The sequence below is a fragment of the Telopea speciosissima genome, chromosome 10 (assembly GCF_018873765.1).
Source record: "Telopea speciosissima isolate NSW1024214 ecotype Mountain lineage chromosome 10, Tspe_v1, whole genome shotgun sequence".
Taxonomy (NCBI): domain Eukaryota; kingdom Viridiplantae; phylum Streptophyta; class Magnoliopsida; order Proteales; family Proteaceae; genus Telopea; species Telopea speciosissima.
The window spans coordinates 38,033,217-38,045,661 of record NC_057925.1 but is presented as its reverse complement, the minus strand read 5'-3'; the positions used below and the strand labels follow the sequence as shown (position 1 = coordinate 38,045,661).

At 38.3% G+C, this 12,445-nt stretch overlaps 1 pseudogene; it reads right to left on the bottom strand.

Moving 5' to 3' along the window:
- Positions 1-1,014: 1,014 nt before the first annotated feature.
- On the bottom strand, positions 1,015-11,967 carry LOC122643130 (annotated as a pseudogene).
- Positions 11,968-12,445: the final 478 nt, after the last annotated feature.

Sequence of the window (12,445 nt, the reverse complement as noted above, 5' to 3'; positions counted from 1 at the left end):
CTCAAGTAGGTCTTTAATGGAGGTGGAATCCTCCCCTTTCCTCCTTCTCTCTTTCCTTTTTCTTCCTTCTTCTTCTCCTCCTTGCTCTCCACGTTTTCCCCTCTTCTCTCAAGTTAGAAATGAAAGAAATGAAGAGGAGGCAAGGTTCCTTCCTAGTTTAGCTAAGGATCCTAGGCCTTGTTTGGTTGGGGGCTTGTCTAGAGTCCAAAATGGGTTTGAAACATAGTATAATCCAAATAGGTCATATGCTCATGATCTTAGGGTTTAGTTAAGTCACTTGGGTCACAAATGGTCCACAATAACCAAGGGTTAAGCCCTAGGCTAAGACAATATGGAACCAGGCCAAACTTAGCTTCACAGAGAAGCATTTCGGTACTAGGCGGCTCATGACATCAGCCGCCAGGTCCAAAATAAGGCTTTTGATGATCAAAATGGATGGGGCTTCTTCAAGCGGGTCTATACAAGTGAGGGGGTTACTAATGGGTATCGAAAGCACACAATTAACTCCCAAGGGATACATCAAATGTTGGTTATTTCTCCACACAAGTAATTATATAAATTAAGTAAATTAGTGTTGGTACTCACCATGATCATCAGGTCTCATACGAAAGTGGTCTAGTACGTCTTGCTCGTACCCTCTCACACCCTTGATAGTTGCAAGGGGGAAAGTCAAATACTCTCCACCCGGCCATGAACCTCCCTCGATCTCAATCTAAAAATCTAACCTCAATAGGTATACCAAAGGTACGATCGATGATCTTGTATGTTGGTTTCATGGTGATAGACCAAAGGTCATGAATGTACTCGAGCTCCTCTCCTACATACAAGTCCAACAATAGTAGGGTGTTTAGGTTACGGGTGTAACAGTATACCCTTAAATTTTCGACCATCCATTACATCCCTATAAGACAATGGGCAAAAAAAGTAAGGTTGCAAATAAGATTTTCCCATTAGAAAAAGTAGTGATTCTGTTTATAATGCTCTCTTTTATTATACTGCCTTTTGACACATTACATTTGTTGGAACATTTATTCGCCAATAAGGTCCAGGTAGCTGAAAATAGGAGCCAATGTTACAAAATCTCAGCTCTTATGAAACTGAGAGTAAACCATCATCATCATGCTTTGAGTGAGTTAGAGCTCCCAATGACAATGGGTTTGACTATCAAGGACAACACATGGTCTTTGCTTTTGTTGCTCTCGGCACCAAGTCCATCTCCATATTGGTATACACAAAGTGATGTTCTGGCAAGATTTAGACAGAATTGCACAAATTTGCTAGAGAAAGGAGAATTGGTGATAGATTTGTTCATCAATTTCCATGTCTCCATGATCCTGTTTCTAATGTATTGATGGACAACCTGCTCAGAAACTTTATGCTCATGCATGTAACAATGGATTGATGATGATACATCTCACCTCTTTCTAGCTCTGCCTGCATTGAACCCAAACATCTTATTAGGTTCCCCTCTTTCAAGATTTCTCAACAATGAAAAGAAATTTAGGTAAGAGTTAGATACCGATGAAGTGGCAAGATCATTGGAAAGCCGAAAGATCATGGAAGGACCAAATATTAGATCTGGGTTGCTCTTCAGGCATTCAAGTATTTCCTCATTAATCTCTATTCCTGTTGCAAAAAATGCATGGACAAGAAATATAGTCCCAGAAGATGAAACCCAACCATTCTTCAAGTACTCCTCAATTGATGGGGTTGTTCTTGTTTTGTACCACTTTGCCTCAATAAACATTGCCTTAATGAAATCTGCCCACTGAAATAATGAACAAAAAAAAAAAAAAAAAAAAAAAAAAAAAAAAAAAAAAAACAGAAAAACTGAAGTTGTAGTAAAATGACTTCAAGTTCTATATGTGGAAGATGATAGTTTGGGATTAAAGAATTGACACCGTTTTCCTCTCAAGTATGGAAGGATATCCCAACCCTGTTCTTTGAGAATGCCATAAGCCATTTCATTAGTGGTGTTGAAGAGCGCCAAGAAAGAAATCTTCATGTAGCCTGGAAGTTCTTTCATTGCTGCCATATCCCATCTAAAAAATAAGGGAAAATTACTTGAACACCCCCTTCACTTTACTATGTCTTTCAAGTAGCCCTGTTCGTTAGAGAATCACCGTTTGCTTTGGTTAAATATTTTTTAAAGACCTAAACTACCCTTTAGCTATGGTGAAGTGACCTATTTACCCTTTTCCCTTATCTATCCTAAATGAATAACAATACCTAATTCTATCCTCTTCCGTCCACTCTCTACTCTCCACTCTCCAATCTCCACTCTGAACCAGTCCGTAAGGCGAGTTGCAGTCGCCGGAGTTGATGAACTAACCGTGTACCATCCTTGATGAAGTAACCGGAGTTGATCAAGTAAACCGTGCATCCATCCTTGTGAGCATACCGCCGGTCAGGTAAGAAAACCCTAACCTGACTAAATCTCAATCTGCATCTCTATTCTTAGACCCTTGTGAGCATACCACCGGTCAGGTTTAGTCTTATGCCTGAATGTTTTCAGGGTTTTTCCTTGCCGGAAAAACCAACAATTAGCTTTCACCCCTGTATTGATCGATTTCTTCCCCTATATGGAATCAATTCGATTTCTTCCCCATGAAAAAGTGATTTTACCATGAAATCAATTCGATTTCTTCCCCTGTATTGAATCAATTTTCTGAAATTAATTGGTTTTAGTGGCTGAAATTATATGAAATTATTTGGTTCTGTTCCAATTTCCCAAAATCATTGTTTGACAAAAGTTTAAGCAACGCCGCGCGGAGATGGTGGCGCAATGCCACACCAGGATTTGCTTGGAGGAGAGGCCATGGTTTCCTTTCCTTAGACGCCTGAGAAGCTGAGGGGGCTAATGTTGGTTTCCTCTGAGATACAGGGGCACTGCCGATTTAGATAGCCCAAGATCAGATAGTTTAATTGTAGCTAGTTTCAGTTGAATATAACTTCAAGCTCTGAACTTCTTGGTTAAAGCAAGTAGCCTGTTATATACATTTGGCAAGACAGTCTAATTTGAAAAAAAAAACTAAGTTAAATGTTACCAATCTAGCTAGCTTGCCAGGGTTGTCTGCTCGGAATATAATGGCAGCCCATCCATTCTTAGGAACTCCAATCGTATTAATTTCAGGTGGATCAACCAAGTTGTACCCTTTAGGATCTATAGTCTTGTTAAATTTCCCAAAACCCCATCCAACCCAATAAAAATGAAACCCATGAAGGTGCATTGGATGGTTCTCCCCTGCATTCAAATTATAGTCCCTTGAAACACAACTTCCACTGTTGAGTTGAAGTGTACCACCTTCACTTTTGATGCATTCAAATTAGTCCCTTGAACCATTGGGTTGATGACTCTTACCATATTTTTGCTTGTGTTTCAAGAGTTATGAATTTATGGTTATAAGAACTTGCTAAGGAATACAAGGAAGATATTGGTTAAAAGCATTCTCCATGATAACAAACCTTCCAGAAAGGATATCACCCTGGCCACCACACTGCCGGGGAGATCCAAATGTGCTCACCATAGTCACTGTGTAAACCATTGAAAGGCAGAGCTTCAGAGCCTGTAAACATGATCATATTTTATCAGTTAATGTAAGATCTCTCCTGTGCAGTATTCTTTTCATGATATTTAAAGAATTTTCTCTAAATGGAATTTCTGAATTTGTTTTAGATGGTTGAGCATTCAAGTAGAATGATCTTTGAGAGAATAAAACAAGTGAGACATCTGTCCAATTAATGATTTCTTTTTGTTTGCTGGCCGTTAGTGGTTAAATTCTCTTTGTACTGTAGATATAATTGTGATGATTACTTTTTTATTCTAAATTTGAACTGTATTCTCTATTGAATATGATGTTCTTGATGGGTGTCCCTCTAATGTATTATGTTTGTTTTCCTTAATTATCCAGCACTGAGTATGGAGTATCCAATTTATTCCACTGGAATGGTATAGTGAGAAGAAAATGGTTTGACCTAGATAGATATGGGTATGTGGACATGGTCTTTGACATCTATAATTCAGTCATTGACCATGTCCCTATAGGACATAATGTGAAATTCAAGGTCAGAAGTACACACTCGAGACAGGGTGAAGTGGAAGTGACTAATGGTTTGGATGACATAAATTTTTGTGTTTATGATGTTGAAGCAAGTCCTTCGGACAGTGAGACTTATACAGTAAATGGGTTTCCCAACAGTATAGTGTATAGAGAAAGTCAAAGAGAAAAGGAAAGGCAAAGAGATATGGAAGTGGAATTTGATTCCATAGTTGATTAGTATGGTCAGACTCCTTTGCTACGAGATAGTGTTTGGTGTAATAGGGCAAAGCATAATGTCAGAAGGGGTGGTGGTGTATGCAAGGCTGTTTCAAATGCCAGCAACAGTGGTAGTGGTGATGGTAATAGTTGTATTATTGCCAGAGGTACTGCCGATGCCAAGTATCCTGAACATGGAAAAGCAATTGCAAAGACCAAGAGTATTATTGAACCAAGTGGAAAAGCTATTAGTACAAGCTTTGCAACTAGTAGTGGATTGAGAAAAACTGCAGATGTTGGTGAGACTTCTACCAAGAGGGTAACCAAGAGTGCTAGTAAGACTCCTACAAGGAGGGTGACCAGGAGTGCTAGTAAGACTCCTACAAGGAGTTTGACCAAGAGTGCTAGTAAGACTCCTACAAGGAGTGCTACTAGGACTCTGACCAGGAGTGCTACCAGGAGTGATTCTTTGCAATCTGCTAACTCTTCAAGTGATGAATTAGATTGGACACAACTCAGTAATGAGGTGAGTGATGAGGGGAATGATGATGGGAGTGATAAGGGTAAGGAGGGTAAGGAGGGTAATGGTGGTAATGATGTTCCAACTGAGATTGATGGCTGATTCTGGCACAGAGGTTGTTCCTCCATGTGAGTTATCTGACTATGACTCTGAAGAGTTTTTGGGGCCTGCACAAGGTATTGCTGTTGAAGGTAAGATAAATTTTGATGTTGGTCATGTGTTTGCTGATGTATATGCATTTACGAAGGCTCTCAAAAAGTATGCAATACAAGAGGGTATTGAGGTTTTGAGAAGACAGAATGAGAAACATAAAGTGTTTGCCTTGTGTAAAAGTTCTCGATGTCCTTGGAGAATATATGCCTCCCTTGCTGAAGATGGTAAAACATTTATGGTGAAGTCATATAATGGTTTACATACATGTGCAACCAGTTGTAGATGGATAGGTGAGACCATTGCTCCTCTACTCAAGAATGACCCGGAAATAAAAGTGAAAACTTTAATGAATTTTTTGATTAGGGAATATGGTCTGACAACTACTTACATGAAGTTGTGGAGGGCAAAAAGAATTGCTGAAGAAATCAATGAAGGTAACCATGCTCAGTCTTATGCAATGTTACCTCATTATGCTAATTTGGTGTTAGAAAAGAATCCTGGGAGCATGTTCATTCTCAGATATGATGACAGGCAAGACATGTCTGAAAATCCAAGATTCAAGAGGCTTTTTGTTTGCTACAAAGCATACAGTGAAGGGTTTTTAAGGGGATGTAGACCCTTTATAGGACTTGATGGCTGCCATCTGAAGGGAAAATATGGAGGGGTTTTATTATCAGCTATTTCTGTTGATGGGAACAACTCATTGTATCCTATTGCATATGGAATAGTAGAGGTTGAATGCAAAAATAGCAGGTTGTTTTTCCTAGAGATGTTAGCAGAGGCTCTCCACAATGGTACAAATGATTTGATCTTTATGTGAGATAGACAGAAGGTAAAAAATCTAAGTTCATAGTTATGGATTTATTCAATTTTTTGGTCAAATGATTACCCATAAATGATTGACTTTGACTTTCTGTTTTTATATGTTGTAGGGACTGTCAGATGCCATTACTACAACATTTTCACATGCACATCAAAGGTGTTGCAGTAGGCATTTATACCAAAATTTCAAGTCAATTTTCTGGATTGTTATTGAAGAATCATTTTTGGGCAGCCTCGAGATCCTACACTCAAACTATGTTTGAAAGGGAAATGAATGCAGTGAAGGAGATTGATAATGATGCCTACCTGTGATTGATGAGAAATAAGCCAGACATGTGGGCTAGACATACTTTTGACAATATAGCAAGAAGTGACCATATTACAAATAATATGAGCGAGTCCTTCAACAACTGGATTACAGATCTGAGGAACAAACCAATTCTCATATTGCTTGATGAATTAAGGAACAAACTGATTGACAGATTTTACAAAATGTATACAAGGGGGTGCACCTATGATGATATAGTAACACCAAAAACTAGAAGCAAGTTAAACAAGGTCCAACAAGAGTCTAGGAGCTTTCGGGTCTTACTAGCAGATGACTTTCAGTATGAGGTGACAGACAACTTTGCAAGTAGATGTGTGGTCAATTTGAAAGATCGTACATGTTGTTGCAAAGTATGGGAGTCTACTGGTATGCCATGCAAACATGCAGCAACAACTATCTTACACAAAAGGGAGTTGCTTGAGACATATTGTGATGCATATTACAATATGTAGAAGTATATGGCAGCATACTCTGGGTTCATTGCCCCACTTCCTGCTCTGGATGGGTTGAGAGAAGATGTTATGAACAATGTAGTTCAACCTCCTCATTTGAAAATGATGTCTGGTAGACCCCATGTCAATAGAAGAAGGGAACAAGATGAGGCTCCTGCTGCTGAATTCAGAACGAGGAGTCGAACTGTCAGATGTGACAACTGCAAGCAGTTGGGCCACAATAAGAGGAGATGTGAGAGAGCACCAATAAAGGACAAGAGAGCATCTAGTAGGACAAAGGCTGTTATGCAAGTATAATTTCTTAATGTTTTATCCTATATTTATGTTTGAGCATGCTATTCTGAGCCATGAAGTACTGATGAGGTTTAATTTCATTCTATTATAGAAAAAAGACTAGGGAGCACTAGTTAAGGACAGTAGAGCATCTAGTAGTAGGACTAAGGCAGTTGTGCAGGTATATTTATTGTATTTTTTTATCCTATAATGCATACTTATCTGAGCCATGAAGTATTGATGAGGTTTAATTTTATGCTAATATAGGACAAAGTCCAGAGGGAATCAGTGAAGGAAAAGAGAGGATCTAGTAGTAGGACTAAGGCTGTTGTGCAGGTATATTTATTGGATTTTTTAATTCTATAATGCACTAGAAGTACTGATTAGGTTTAATTTCATGCTAATATAGGACAAAGTCCAGAGAGAATCAATGAAGGAAAAGAGAGGATCTAGTACTAGAACAACTGGTTTGAAGGTATAATTTTGATTCAACAAGTGTATTTGAGCATCTTTCATTACTTAAGGTTTTGACTGATGAAATTCATTTTCATGTAGAGAAAAACAAGAAGTGAGACCCAGACCCAAGAGGAGGCATGCAACTCTCAGAGAGTTACTAGATCACATACATCTAATGTGACCACAGCTGAGTGTCTAGAAGACAAGATACGGGACAGAATGGCTGCCAAGATTGCAAGGTTGCAAGGAAGAAAGCAAAAAAATTAGAAAATAGGAATAAATGAAGAGTAGTTGTTGTTTATTTCAAACATTGGGAATGAATGTATTGTATTTGAGAAACAAGACAGAAATTTGGGTTTGTTTTATGGAATGTGTGTTTAATTCTCTTTAGGTAATGGAAGTTTATTTTGGGAGTTGACATTAATGTAAGATGACCTATGGATTGTGATATGGATGTTTAGTTCATGGATTCAACAGGTTGTTTTGTTCATGTATTCAATATGGCAGCCATGACCTATGGATTGTGATATAGATTGGGAAGGAGATGGTTTGTTCTTCTTCTTATTTGGATTCAACATGATGTTCAGTTCCCTTTTTTGGTTAATTGGAGTCAGCAAGATGTCTTGTTATTGGATGATGAATATGGAGTGCATCCATTTCCCAATCCATTTACTTTGTTTTGCAACCAGGTAATGAAGTATCTCTTATATGAGCATTCCAACATGATGTTCATTTCCTGGATATAAATGCCTTGATGGGATTACACAAACACCATAGAGAATCAGAAACAAAGTTGTGAACCAAGAAAACATTCCATTACTTCTCCAACCATTTCAATTCCATTTTAACAGTCTCAAAAACATAAGTACCAGTGCCCACAAATGTTGTTCTTCATCATACTTTCACATTCACATTAATTTCACAATAACAACAACAACAATTACAAGAAAGAAAACAAACACAAATTGACCAAAGCACTTAAGTGATTCATTGAACTTCTCCAACATCAGCAATCTCAGCTTCACAGTTTGCATCTCCTCATTCGATTGTTGCCTTTCAGGAGGATTGAGATTGTTCATTGGTGCTTCTATGACCGGAGAATCAGTATGGTATGGGTTAATGGGATCACACCAAGAGATAAACCCACATTTGTTATTAGGACCTCCACATGCATAATAAAGCTTGTGCTTATTATCCACAGACTCCGATATCCTCACAACAGCTCTTACTCCACATCTGCAAACCATATTAATATATTTTGGACCTTCATACTTCATACACACTTGAAGAAGACATTATATCTGCAAAAAAAGAGTAACACTTACAACTAAAGCAAAATTGAAGAGAAGAAATCTGATTGATAGAGAAAAAGAGAAAACTAAAGAAGACATTATATCTGCAGGGGTCTGTTCCACATTGTTACTGGTTTGCCACTACCTTTGGTGAAAGATTTACAATACCAGCATCTCCTGGCATCTTAAAGAATTGAATTAATGTTTTGAGGTTTCAGCTTATACATAGGAAATTGAATTACATTTCAAGGTATCAGCTCAGTGGGAGTACTAATCATGGGGGGAAGAGAACATTGTTTTTCCTTAGTGGAGCTACGATTCAGATTTTCTTTTGTTTATAAACATCAGTAATTGAACTCAAGTCCATTGTGTAACTTTACAATGCACCAGAGTCACTAAGGTTTTTAGCTTATAATTGAATCCAAAGATAACAAATTGAAGGTTTTATTTACATGCACAACTGCTGACATCGTTGTAACTGTCTCTAAAACAAGTATTTCCTCTTTTACCACTTCACATCTAATGTTAGAGCCTCTGAAGGGACAAGAACAGAAGGGAACTTTGTAAAGGAAATATTTGACATTAGATTACTCCATGTGGCAGAATCTATAGCTATGAAAGGCCTGACCTTTTTTACCATAATCGGCTTCAACCTCTCTGTTTCCACTCTTCCCACTACTTCAAACCAAGCTCGTTCAACTGTAGGCTTTGTTCTCCATTCTGCTAAGGTACCCAAGACTGTGTCGTTGCCCTTTACATCTCTTTCCAGTTCCAATCGGAAGCTGACAACTGTGGGATTTCTTTCTTTCCATTTTAAAGAGCAGAGCAGAGAAGGGGATTGAAGGGCTTGGGGTGTCTCTCAGGGCCTGCCGTGAGTTTAAAGGTCAAAACATAATGTTGGCAGCAAGGGTTTCTCTCAGGGCCTGCCGTGGCTTCAAACATTGAATCAAAACACAATGGGAGCTAATTCCCTTTTACAAAAGGAACAAAACCTTGGGGATTTGCCCTAGTTTCAAATCGTCTGGAGAAGAGAGGTAAGGTAGAGCATATACGAAGAGAGGAAAGGAAGAGAAATACCTCTCTGAGAGTTGCAGCGGTCAATTCTTGCCAGAAATTTGGGACTTTTTCACTCTATCTTATCGCCGCTGATGCAGCACTGCCAAGCTTCTTCTCCAACGGTTCCAAGATTTGGATTTCAATTTTCTTAGTATATTTTAAGGTTAAAACATGTAAAGGGTAAGTGTGTAATTTACACTTTACAAGTTTTTTAGGGTAAAAACATGTAAAGGGTAAGTCTATCATTTACACTTTACAAGTTTCAATATAAGGGTAAAAAAGGCATTTCCATTCAAGCTCTAACAGCAGACTAACACCGTCAGGTTTTTGGGGGTGTCAAGTAATTTTTTCAAACATTGGTAATCGTAAGCAAAATGGCCATAGTATAGGGGGTGTCCAAGTAATTTTCCCAAAAAATAAATAAATAAATAGATTGTTAAGAAAACAATGCCTAGAAGTGGCGATTTGCAGAAGAAAACGAAAAATAGAGAAGACACACAACGCACAACACAAAGGTTCACCCAAGATGGGAAGCTATGTCCACGGCCGAGTAATAGAATAGATTTCACTATCTTTGAAATGTTACAAACCCTCACTTACAGCCCTCCTAGAGAAAAGAACAATATATAGAGAAGCCCTAACCCAGAAAGTACAAAATTGCCCCTAGAACCGAAAAATGACGAGCTAGTCAGAGTCGGACCAAATGGCCCTCCAAGATCATTTCGAGGCCGAAATGGCCCTCCGAAGATTCTTTGAACCACTTTCTGAATCGAAATCAGGCTTCATCAATAACATAGACAACCATTCATGCTATTCATATATACGCTTCTTTTTTTTCAACTAAAAAATATATATATATGCTTTTTGTTTTTATGTCATCACTAAACAGATTAATCCCAAAGGGAAATATTAATAACCTTTCAACTACATTAGTGAAGAGCTGAAGTTCCTGGAGAGAGCCATAGACATCATAAATGTCATCTATTATTAGAACAAAATTCATGACTTTTGTAAGCCAGTTTCTGCAGCGCTCATACTGAGGCTCAGAGGTAACCCCCATACTCCACAAGAAACTCTCCACAAGCCGATCCCATGCAAAGCTCAATCTCGTTGTTAAACCGAGATTTTGCCACCATCTAAATAGCAAACCAAATGATTCAATTAGTACACGTCACAGTAAACATAAAGAGATACAAAAAATATCCTTTTTTCTTAATTGCAATGTCTTAGCTCACACCTTGATGCATATCTCAGATCTCTCTGATGTATTGCTTGAACCATGTTGAATTCCAGCTTGGCCAATTCAAGAATGATAGGGTTCATATCCTCTTGTCCCTTGTATGCATCAATATACCACCTTGTCACTGACCTAAGCATTCTCCAATGCAGGGGAATTTCCAAGGAATGGTTCACTGCTTGGACTTCAACATTTAAGTCTTTGTATTCTTTTATGTCTTCAAGATATCTTCTAGAGAAATCTCTGGCCTCATCCAAGATGTTCTCACCTTCTGCACCAAGGTATGAAGCTTCATACAAGCTCAGCATTCCTATAATGTCACCATAGAGTGACTCCTTAAATTTTCCTTTCTCACCTAAGAAGCCACTAAACACATCTGCAATCATAAGATCGATCTCTTTAATTGCCCTATATCTTAATTTAAAGGAAAAAACCAACTTTTTCTTATGTCACTCAAGAACAAAATTAAAAACCCTTAAAAAAGACTACTTAAGTACTACCTTGGGAGACAAGATATCCATGTTGCCTAAGAAGCCTAAAATGGAGAGCAGTTGCATATAAATCATCCTTGATATTCCACTTATCGGTATTGTTGCTGTCATTGTATACCGCTTGCAAGCTTCAGTCTATCTCTTTATTGAAGAGATGTCCCAAACCTAGCCTTTGCAAGACATCACTTAGCTTGAGCTGAGCCAAGGGTTCAACCTGCTCCTTGTTGAGCACAACCCTAACATCTTCTGTGAGTTCCTTAGCTCGCGTTCTAAATGTGTCATCCTACATGCATGAATGGATCGAGTTCGAGTTCTATAAAGCGTAAAAAATCAAGGAAACCAACAAGAACAAAGTATGAAATCTAGATATGAGGAGGATAATTACCACATAAACACTATGTAATGACTCGATGAAATCATAGTCCCAAATAGTAGGTTGGTAGACTATTGATGGTTTATTAATGTCTTCTGGTAATTGGGAATGGATGGTAGCAACACATCGGATTTGCCAATTCGATCGGACGATGCATGGAGCTCTAAGTATAACATTTCGAGAAGGATACATTGAAACAAAGGAGGGAGGGATCGAAGCATGAAGTTGAAGACCCATTTCTTGAACTATTCTTTTGTTATATCACTTTAATTGCTTTGGTTTAAATCCTAGTTTGCACCAGTTAAAAAGAAAAAAAAAAATCCTAGTTTGCACCATGTATCACACATTTAGGTATGTATGTATGTATGTATGTGTATATACATGTGTGTGTGTGTATTCTCCCAACAACCAAAATTCTCTATCTCTATCAAGTGAATCAGCGCCAACACATAGATACCTCCCCCTCATCTCTCTCTCTCTCTCTCTCTCACTCTCTCTCTCACAGACACGTCTCTTTCCTTCTGTTTGTGATCAGTGTAAGGTTCAACGCGGGCCATGACACTTTGCGGGTGTCAGGTGTGCCTTGTCTTTGGGTTGTTACCTCTTTAGCAACTCAAAATGAAACATGAATGATGTAGGGGTGCAAGGGATGGACAATTTAAAATAAAAGGAGTCGCTACCTAGGTTTTATGAGCCTAGAAACCTATATAGGTAGCCCAAATCCTGGTTAAAGGAT